This window comes from Chiloscyllium punctatum, chromosome 36 (genome assembly GCF_047496795.1).
Source record: "Chiloscyllium punctatum isolate Juve2018m chromosome 36, sChiPun1.3, whole genome shotgun sequence".
Taxonomy (NCBI): Eukaryota; Metazoa; Chordata; class Chondrichthyes; order Orectolobiformes; family Hemiscylliidae; genus Chiloscyllium; species Chiloscyllium punctatum.
In genome coordinates, this window is record NC_092774.1 from 73,733,989 (window position 1) to 73,744,272 (window position 10,284).

Consider the following 10,284-nt stretch of genomic DNA (forward strand, 5'->3'; position numbering starts at 1 on the left):
CAAAATGGAAATTCCTCATCCCTGGACATGAGACAAGGCGTACAATTGGGAAGAGATTTTGGCAAAATATTGTCAGTTAGGAAATGGAAAAATGTTCAAATGTTCATGAAGCAAAACAGAAATCCCAGTCTCCAGCTTTGTGAACCTTTAGAAACACTTTGGGAAGCGGATTTGGAGGAGAATGAAAGATGACCTGTCCGACAGTCCAGACACCGTCCCCTTGTTGAAGAGGCCGGGAGGTTGATTCTGATGTTCTCGGCACACGAACTGATCTGAGACATTGAAAGAATTGTCGTTCGTGTACATCAGGAATTCAAACCCCTTCTCGCCTCCGAGCCAATGAGAGAACTCGGGAACAGGCAAAACACTGAAAGGCTCGAAGGGCGACGGCCCCGGAGTAAGAAAGCTAGTTCCTCGTGACATGGATGTGTCTGCAGACAGCCCCCGGTATCTCCAGAATGCATCTCCCAGGCTTGATTATGGAAAAGTTAAACTGATAGACGACAATTGTAATTCTTGGCGGGGAGGCTGAATTATAAAATCACTAAGCGATGGTGCCGCCCCCATCTGCACCTGTCTCTGTGGCGCAATTGGTCAGTGCGTTTGGCTGTTAACCGAAAGGTTGGTGGTTCGAGCCCACCCAGGGGCGGTGTGTTCGCTGCTCTCCTTTGGCTTCGAAACTGTGCGCTTTTAATGGGGTCAGGAGAATGTTCCCCAAACGGAAATCTTCTCCACACAGGGGGGTTGCGAGTTGACTTCATGTCTTACCTAAGGGACTGCATCTGCTGAGAAGACGAGACCCAAACAGAAAATCAACAGGTTTGACAGTACCTGTCGGAGCAAACAAAATTCTGAAATGTTACCTCTGATTCTCTTTCCACAGATGTTGCCTTCCCTGCTGAGTTCCTCCTGCAATTTCTCACTGAAAGTTCATTTCATCTTTTCGGGAGAAAAACCGAAATATCTGCAAACACCATGTGCAGATATTTAACCCTTTCGAATCACTGCGAAGTGATTGGAGTCAAACAAACTCTGCGATGATTCACTCTTTCTCAGCTCCACAGGCAGACAGACCTGGGAAGTCAAACTGTCAGTGTGGTACTGAATCGTGGGCCGAGTGGTTGATGCGATGGACTTGAAATCCATTGCGGCTTCCCCACGCAGGTGTGAACCCTGCCGAGTACAAAATGAGAAGTGTCGTCGAAAAGAAAGGGAGTTTGCTCCCCCGCTTCTTCTTTAAGATTCAAATCAGTGGAGGGGGAAAAACATTTCACTCAAATTGGGACTGGTGGGAATCTGCAACCCACTGCCTGTTCGGGTGGAACAAGCAGATACCCTCAGAGCTTCTTTGGAGGCTATGAGCAAAGTGTTTGGAAATGAGACTAGAAGAGTGAGGGGCTTGAAATCGTGATCGAAATGAAGCAGGTACCTGTGGACAAAGGCGTTTCCTTTGCCAGTGAAAGATACTGCTTCACAAAGTTGGGCCTGTGGAAGGGAATCAGTGACGGTGATTATATTTGGTTGTTCACCTTGTGAATGTTCCCATTGCTGCGCATGTCCGTGTTGGCGTCAGAACTCTGCAGCATGGTGGCGTTGGATGCGCACAGGGACTGGCGCACCAAACTCCACCTACCTGTTTGAAATGCAGCTCACAGCTTGTTCACACACCCCAATTAATCTTTCTCATTGTCCTGAAGCCGGCATACGGTTTGAATTCCCGATCTGCGGGAATGAGAATCCTTACACTGTCTCGCGTCAGTAAATGTCCCTGAGAACATCTGAGTCAACTCACAGCGCAGTCAGATGAGGGGAAGCTGAAATAGCCCCACACGCTGTTTACGGGCACATCTTATTCTCCCCAACTCAACGCCTCAACCACTGCGGCTCCTGGGAGTGGAAAAGAAACAATCACCAAAACCCCTTCTAAGCTCTGTGAATCTTCAGAAAATCAGCAAACGTTCATCCCTTCGGATTTTCTATCCTAGGCTGACAGCGATGGGTTTTGTCACTCTTTTGTAGGACATTGCAAGTAGATGTTTTGCAGAATAGCACCACAATGCCATCTGATTAATCAGGACCTGGATGTTTTCGGTCTTTGAATGTCAGTGTTGTGCTGCAGAACTTTGTTGTTGCCAGTTTCTAATACTTATCTTCCCAGTCCCCTGTATCACTTGTCGAAAATGTTTAATTTGTGTCTTGTAATCCTTTCACTGTCTGCTAATGAGGATAGTGTTTCCATGTTTTACCTAAATTATCTTGACCTTGCATACCTCAAGCCTCAAGCTAATTTCACGAGAAACCCTCTCCAGTTCAAAAGCCAACTGTTAATGATGGCTCTGTTCCTTGTCACGTGTCCAATTTCAGATCGATGTTGTTAATGTCCCTTCTACTCCTTCAGATCCAGGTTTCGCTCACAGGGCTAGAACAGAACTGTCACCAAATACATTGACCAATCTACGTTCATCCTATCGATTGTATTAGCATCATCAACACTTCTCATCAAAATAACTCGAGAGACTTTCATCACAATTTTCTGTGAACAGTTCTACATTAGCTTTGCTGAATGAACCCCAAATTTCTTGAAGTGGCTCCTTATTTTCGGCCCTGATTATTAATCTCTCTACACATGGGAATGGATCCTTCCCAGCCGCTCTATCTCTCATCAATGTGTTCAGTTCAATTCGATCTCCCATCAGCCTCCTCTGTCCTGATCAAATCCAGGGGAACAGGAAACGTTGGGACTATGGCGCGGACAGGACAAGCCCAATACTCACCTTTCCTGTTAGAACTATTCCATGAGAAAGTTTAGACCTCAACTTTGGGCGTGTAGTTGTGGCCGAACACTTAAGGTGTTGGCGTAGAGATCATTTGGGGCTCCCCGCCCAGGGTGTTAACCTGCTGGCTATGCTTTCTTCGCTGGCGATTTTAAATAACTTCCTGTTGGTTGCATTATCGCTCAATCTTCACAAAACCCGTCTCAATAAAGACCCGTTTTCTCATGTCTGGGAATTGATTGCCATGCAGGAAACTCGGGTTCTGAACAAACAACGTATCAGACTCACAACGTCAGCTCTGTTTACCTTTCCACAGATGCTGCTCGACCTGTTGGCTTTCTGCAGTATTCTCTGTGTTTATTAGGCACAAGTGCTGCTTTTCATTCAAGAACTTCAATCCCTGTCCTCTGGTAACTGACTCTGGTCAGTGGCAATTGGTTCTTCTGATCATTAATCTGCCCATTCCCAACGCTTCTTCTCCCATCATTACCAACAGCCCCAGGAAATCTCCAGTTATCCTTGTTTGCTCCAAAGCGAACATTCTCAACATTGGGAATGTCTCCCCAAAATGGAAATTCCTCATCCCTGGACATGAGACAAGGCGTACAATTGGGAAGAGATTTTGGCAAAATATTGTCAGTTAGGAAATGGAAAAATGTTCAAATGTTCATGAAGCAAAACAGAAATCCCAGTCTCCAGCTTTGTGAACCTTTAGAAACACTTTGGGAAGCGGATTTGGAGGAGAATGAAAGATGACCTGTCCGACAGTCCAGACACCGTCCCCTTGTTGAAGAGGCCGGGAGGTTGATTCTGATGTTCTCGGCACACGAACTGATCTGAGACATTGAAAGAATTGTCGTTCGTGTACATCAGGAATTCAAACCCCTTCTCGCCTCCGAGCCAATGAGAGAACTCGGGAACAGGCAAAACACTGAAAGGCTCGAAGGGCGACGGCCCCGGAGTAAGAAAGCTAGTTCCTCGTGACATGGATGTGTCTGCAGACAGCCCCCGGTATCTCCAGAATGCATCTCCCAGGCTTGATTATGGAAAAGTTAAACTGAGAGACGACAATTGTAATTCTTGGCGGGGAGGCTGAATGATAAAATCACTAAGCGATGGTGCTGCCCACATCTGCACCTGTCTCTGTGGCGCAATTGGTCAGCGCGTTAGGCTGTTAACCGAAAGGTTGGTGGTTCGAGCCCACCCAGGGGCGGTGTGTTCGCTGCTCTCCTTTGGCTTCGAAGCTGTGCGCTTTTAATGGGGTCAGGAGAATGTTCCCCAAACGGAAATCTTCTCCACACAGTGGGGTTGCGAGTTGACTTCATGTCTTACCTAAGGGACTGCATCTGCTGAGAAGACGAGACCCAAACAGAAAATCAACAGGTTTGACAGTACCCGTCGGAGCAAACAAAATTCTGAAATGTTGCCTCTGATTCTCTTTCCACAGATGTTGCCTGCCCTGCTGAGTTCCTCCTGCAATTTCTCACTGAAAGTTCATTTCATCTTTTCGGGAGAAACACCGAAATATCTGCAAACACCATGTGCAGATATTTAACCCTTTCGAATCACTGCGAAGTGATTGGAGTCAAACAAACTCTGCGATGATTCACTCTTTCTCAGCTCCACAGGCAGACAGACCTGGGAAGTCAAACTGTCAGTGTGGTACTGAATCGTGGGCCGAGTGGTTGATGCGATGGACTTGAAATCCATTGCGGCTTCCCCACGCAGGTGTGAACCCTGCCGAGTACAAAATGAGAAGTGTCGTCGAAAAGAAAGGGAGTTTGCTCCCCCGCTTCTTCTTTAAGATTCAAATCAGTGGAGGGGGAAAAACATTTCACTCAAATTGGGACTGGTGGAAATCTGCAACCCACTGCCTGTTCGGGTGGAACAAGCAGATACCCTCAGAGCTTCTTTGGAGGCTATGAGCAAAGTGTTTGGAAATGAGACTAGAAGAGTGAGGGGCTTGAAATCGTGATCGAAATGAAGCAGGTACCTGTGGACAAAGGCGTTTCCTTTGCCAGTGAAAGATACTGCTTCACAAAGTTGGGCCTGTGGAAGGGAATCAGTGACGGTGATTATATTTGGTTGTTCACCTTGTGAATGTTCCCATTGCTGCGCATGTCCGTGTTGGCGTCAGAACTCTGCAGCATGGTGGCGTTGGATGCGCACAGGGACTGGCGCACCAAACTCCACCTACCTGTTTGAAATGCAGCTCACAGCTTCTTCACACACCCCAATTAATCTTTCTCATTGTCTTGAAGCCGGCGTACGGTTTGAATTCCCGATCTGCGGGAATGAGAATCCTTACACTGTCTCGCGTCAGTAAATGTCCCTGAGAACATCTGAGTCAACTCACAGCGCAGTCAAATGAGGGGAAGCTGAAATAGCCCCACACGCTGTTCACGGGCACATTTTATTCTCCCCAACTCAACGCCTCAACCACTGCGGCTCCTGGGAGTGGAAAAGAAACAATCACCAAAACCCCGTCTAAGCTCTGTGAATCTTCAGAAAATCAGCAAAAGGTTCATCCCTTCGGATTTTCTATCCTAGGCTGACAGCGATGGGTTTTGTCACTCTTTTGTAGGACATTGCAAGTAGATGTTTTGCAGAAAAGCACCACAATGCCATCTGATTAATCAGGACCTGGATGTTTTCGGTCTTTGAATGTCAGTGTTGTGCTGCAGAACTTTGTTGTTGCCAGTTTCTAATACTTATCTTCCCAGTCCCCTGTATCACTTGTCGAAAATGTTTAATTTGTGTCTTGTAATCCTTTCACTGTCTGCTAATGAGGATAGTGTTTCCATGTTTTACCTAAATTATCTTGACCTTGCATACCTCAAGCCTCAAGCTAATTTCACGAGAAACCCTCTCCAGTTCAAAAGCCAACTGTTAATGATGGCTCTGTTCCTTGTCACGTGACCAATTTCAGATCGATGTTGTTAATGTCCCTTCTACTCCTTCAGATCCAGGTTTCGCTCACAGGGCTAGAACAGAACTGTCACCAAATACATTGACCAATCTACGTTCATCCTATCGATTGTATTAGCATCATCAACACTTCTCATCAAAATAACTCGAGAGACTTTCATCACAATTTTCTGTGAACAGTTCTACATTAGCTTTGCTGAATGAACCCCAAATTTCTTGAAGTGGCTCCTTATTTTCGGCCCTGATTATTAATCTCTCTACGCATGGGAATGGATCCTTCCCACCCGCTCTATCTCTCATCAATGTGTGTAGTTCAATTCGATCTCCCATCAGCCTCCTCTGTCCTGATCAAATCCAGGGGAACAGGAAACGTTGGGACTATGGCGCGGACAGGACAAGCCCAATACTCACCTTTCCTGTTAGAACTATTCCATGAGAAAGTTTAGACCTCAACTTTGGGCGTGTAGTTGTGGCCGAACACTTAAGGTGTTGGCGTAGAGATCATTTGGGGCTCCCCGCCCAGGGTGTTAACCTGCTGGCTATGCTTTCTTCGCTGGCGATTTTAAATAACTTCCTGTTGGTTGCATTATCGCTCAATCTTCACAAAACCCGTCTCAATAAAGACCCGTCTTCTCATGTCTGGGAATTGATTGCCATGCAGGAAACTCGGGTTCTGAACAAACAACGTATCAGACTCACAACGTCAGCTCTGTTTACCTTTCCACAGATGCTGCTCGACCTGTTGGCTTTCTGCAGTATTCTCTGTGTTTATTAGGCACAAGTGCTGCTTTTCATTCAAGAACTTCAATCCCTGTCCTCTGGTAACTGACTCTGGTCAGTGGCAATTGGTTCTTCTGATCATTAATCTGCCCATTCCCAACGCTTCTTCTCCCATCATTACCAACAGCCCCAGGAAATCTCCAGTTATCCTTGTTTGCTCCAAAGCGAACATTCTCAACATTGGGAATGTCTCCTCAAAATGGAAATTCCTCATCCCTGGACATGAGACAAGGCGTACAATTGGGAAGAGATATTGGCAAAATATTGTCAGTTAGGAAATGGAAAAATGTTCAAATGTTCATGAAGCAAAACAGAAATCCCAGTCTCCAGCTTTGTGAACCTTTAGAAACACTTTGGGAAGCGGATTTGGAGGAGAATGAAAGATGACCTGTCCGACAGTCCAGACACCGTCCCCTTGTTGAAGAGGCCGGGAGGTTGATTCTGATGTTCTCGGCACACGAACTGATCTGAGACATTGAAAGAATTGTCGTTCGTGTACATCAGGAATTCAAACCCCTTCTCGCCTCCGAGCCAATGAGAGAACTCGGGAACAGGCAAAACACTGAAAGGCTCGAAGGGCGACGGCCCCGGAGTAAGAAAGCTAGTTCCTCGTGACATGGATGTGTCTGCAGACAGCCCCCGGTATCTCCAGAATGCATCTCCCAGGCTTGATTATGGAAAAGTTAAACTGATAGACGACAATTGTAATTCTTGGCGGGGAGGCTGAATTATAAAATCACTAAGCGATGGTGCCGCCCCCGTCTGCACCTGTCTCTGTGGCGCAATTGGTCAGCGCGTTCGGCTGTTAACCGAAAGGTTGGTGGTTCGAGCCCACCCAGGGGCGGTGTGTTCGCTGCTCTCCTTTGGCTTCGAAGCTGTGCGCTTTTAATGGGGTCAGGAGAATGTTCACCAAACGGAAATCTTCTCCACACAGGGGGGTTGCGAGTTGACTTCATGTCTTACCTAAGGGACTGCATCTGCTGAGAAGACGAGACCCAAACAGAAAATCAACAGGTTTGACAGTACCCGTCGGAGCAAACAAAATTCTGAAATGTTGCCTCTGATTCTCTTTCCACAGATGTTGCCTTCCCTGCTGAGTTCCTCCTGCAATTTCTCACTGAAAGTTCATTTCATCTTTTCAGGAGAAACACCGAAATATCTGCAAACACCATGTGCAGATATTTAACCCTTTCGAATCACTGCGAAGTGATTGGAGTCAAACAAACTCTGCGATGATTCACTCTTTCTCAGCTCCACAGGCAGACAGACCTGGGAAGTCAAACTGTCAGTGTGGTACTGAATCGTGGGCCGAGTGGTTGATGCGATGGACTTGAAATCCATTGCGGCTTCCCCACGCAGGTGTGAACCCTGCCGAGTACAAAATGAGAAATGTCGTCGAAAAGAAAGGGAGTTTGCTCCCCCGCTTCTTCTTTAAGATTCAAATCAGTGGAGGGGGAAAAACATTTCACTCAAATTGGGACTGGTGGGAATCTGCAACCCACTGCCTGTTCGGGTGGAACAAGCAGATACCCTCAGAGCTTCTTTGGAGGCTATGAGCAAAGTGTTTGGAAATGAGACTAGAAGAGTGAGGGGCTTGAAATCGTGATCGAAATGAAGCAGGTACCTGTGGACAAAGGCGTTTCCTTTGCCAGTGAAAGATACTGCTTCACAAAGTTGGGCCTGTGGAAGGGAATCAGTGACGGTGATTATATTTGGTTGTTCACCTTGTGAATGTTCCCATTGCTGCGCATGTCCGTGTTGGCGTCAGAACTCTGCAGCATGGTGGCGTTGGATGCGCACAGGGACTGGCGCACCAAACTCCACCTACCTGTTTGAAATGCAGCTCACAGCTTCTTCCCACACCCCAATTAATCTTTCTCATTGTCCTGAAGCCGGCATACGGTTTGAATTCCCGATCTGCGGGAATGAGAATCCTTACACTGTCTCGCGTCAGTAAATGTCCCTGAGAACATCTGAGTCAACTCACAGCGCAGTCAGATGAGGGGAAGCTGAAATAGCCCCACACGCTGTTTACGGGCACATCTTATTCTCCCCAACTCAACGCCTCAACCACTGCGGCTCCTGGAAGTGGAAAAGAAACAATCACCAAAACCCCTTCTAAGCTCTGTGAATCTTCAGAAAATCAGCAAACGTTCATCCCTTCGGATTTTCTATCCTAGGCTGACAGCGATGGGTTTTGTCACTCTTTTGTAGGACATTGCAAGTAGATGTTTTGCAGAATAGCACCACAATGCCATCTGATTAATCAGGACCTGGATGTTTTCGGTCTTTGAATGTCAGTGTTGTGCTGCAGAACTTTGTTGTTGCCAGTTTCTAATACTTATCTTCCCAGTCCCCTGTATCACTTGTCGAAAATGTTTAATTTGTGTCTTGTAATCCTTTCACTGTCTGCTAATGAGGATAGTGTTTCCATGTTTTATCTAAATTATCTTGACCTTGCATACCTCAAGCCTCAAGCTAATTTCACGAGAAACCCTCTCCAGTTCAAAAGCCAACTGTTAATGATGGCTCTGTTCCTTGTCACGTGTCCAATTTCAGATCGATGTTGTTAATGTCCCTTATACTCCTTCAGATCCAGGTTTCGCTCACAGGGCTAGAACAGAACTGTCACCAAATACATTGACCAATCTACGTTCATCCTATCGATTGTATTAGCATCATCAACACTTCTCATCAAAATAACTCGAGAGACTTTCATCACAATTTTCTGTGAACAGTTCTACATTAGCTTTGCTGAATGAACCCCAAATTTCTTGAAGTGGCTCCTTATTTTCGGCCCTGATTATTAATCTCTCTCCGCATGGGAATGGATCCTTCCCAGCCGCTCTATCTCTCATCAATGTGTGTAGTTCAATTCGATCTCCCATCAGCCTCCTCTGTCCTGATCAAATCCAGGGGAACAGGAAACGTTGGGGCTATGGCGCGGACAGGACAAGCCCAATACTCACCTTTCCTGTTAGAACTATTCCATGAGAAAGTTTAGACCACAACTTTGGGCGTGTAGTTGTGGCCGAACACTTAAGGTGTTGGCGTAGAGATCCTTTGGGGCTCCCCGCCCAGGGTGGTAACCTGCTGGCTATGCTTTCTTCGCTGGCGATTTTAAATAACTTCCTGTTGGTTGCATTATCGCTCAAACTTCACAAAACCCGTCTCAATAAAGACCCGTTTTCTCATGTCTGGGAATTGATTGCCATGCAGGAAACTCGGGTTCTGAACAAACAACGTATCAGACTCACAACGTCAGCTCTGTTTACCTTTCCACAGATACTGCTCGACCCGTTGGCTTTCTGCAGTATTCTCTGAGTTTATTAGGCACAAGTGCTGCTTTTCATTCAAGAACTTCAATCCCTGTCCTCTGGTAACTGACTCTGGTCAGTGGCAATTGGTTCTTCTGATCATTAATCTGCCCATTCCCACCGCTTCTTCTACCATCATTACCAACAGCCCCAGGAAATCTCCAGTTATCCTTGTTTGCTCCAAAGCGAACATTCTCAACCTTGGGAATGTCTCCCCAGAATGGAAATTCCTCATCCCTGGACATGAGGCATTTCGTACAATTGGGAAGAGATTTTGGCAAAATATTGTCAGTTAGGAAATGGAAAAATGTTCAAATGTTCATGAAGCAAAACAGAAATCCCAGTCTCCAGCTTTGTGAACCTTTAAAAACACTTTGGCAAGCGGATTTAGAGGAGAATGAAAGATGACCTGTCCGACAGTCCAGACATGGTCCCCTTGTTGAAGAGGCCGGGAGGTTGATTCTGATGTTCTCGGCACACGAACT

The 10,284-nt window shown here is 46.4% G+C and overlaps 2 non-coding genes across 2 annotated transcripts; both read left to right on the forward strand.

The window, feature by feature from the left end:
- The first annotated feature begins 3,913 nt into the window (after positions 1-3,913).
- Positions 3,914-3,987, forward strand: trnan-guu (transfer RNA asparagine (anticodon GUU)). Its single transcript has one exon. It is a non-coding gene; the product is annotated as a tRNA-Asn (tRNA).
- Positions 3,988-7,252: 3,265 nt separating this feature from the next.
- Positions 7,253-7,326, forward strand: trnan-guu (transfer RNA asparagine (anticodon GUU)). The gene has a single exon. It is a non-coding gene; the product is annotated as a tRNA-Asn (tRNA).
- The last annotated feature ends 2,958 nt before the right edge of the window (positions 7,327-10,284 follow it).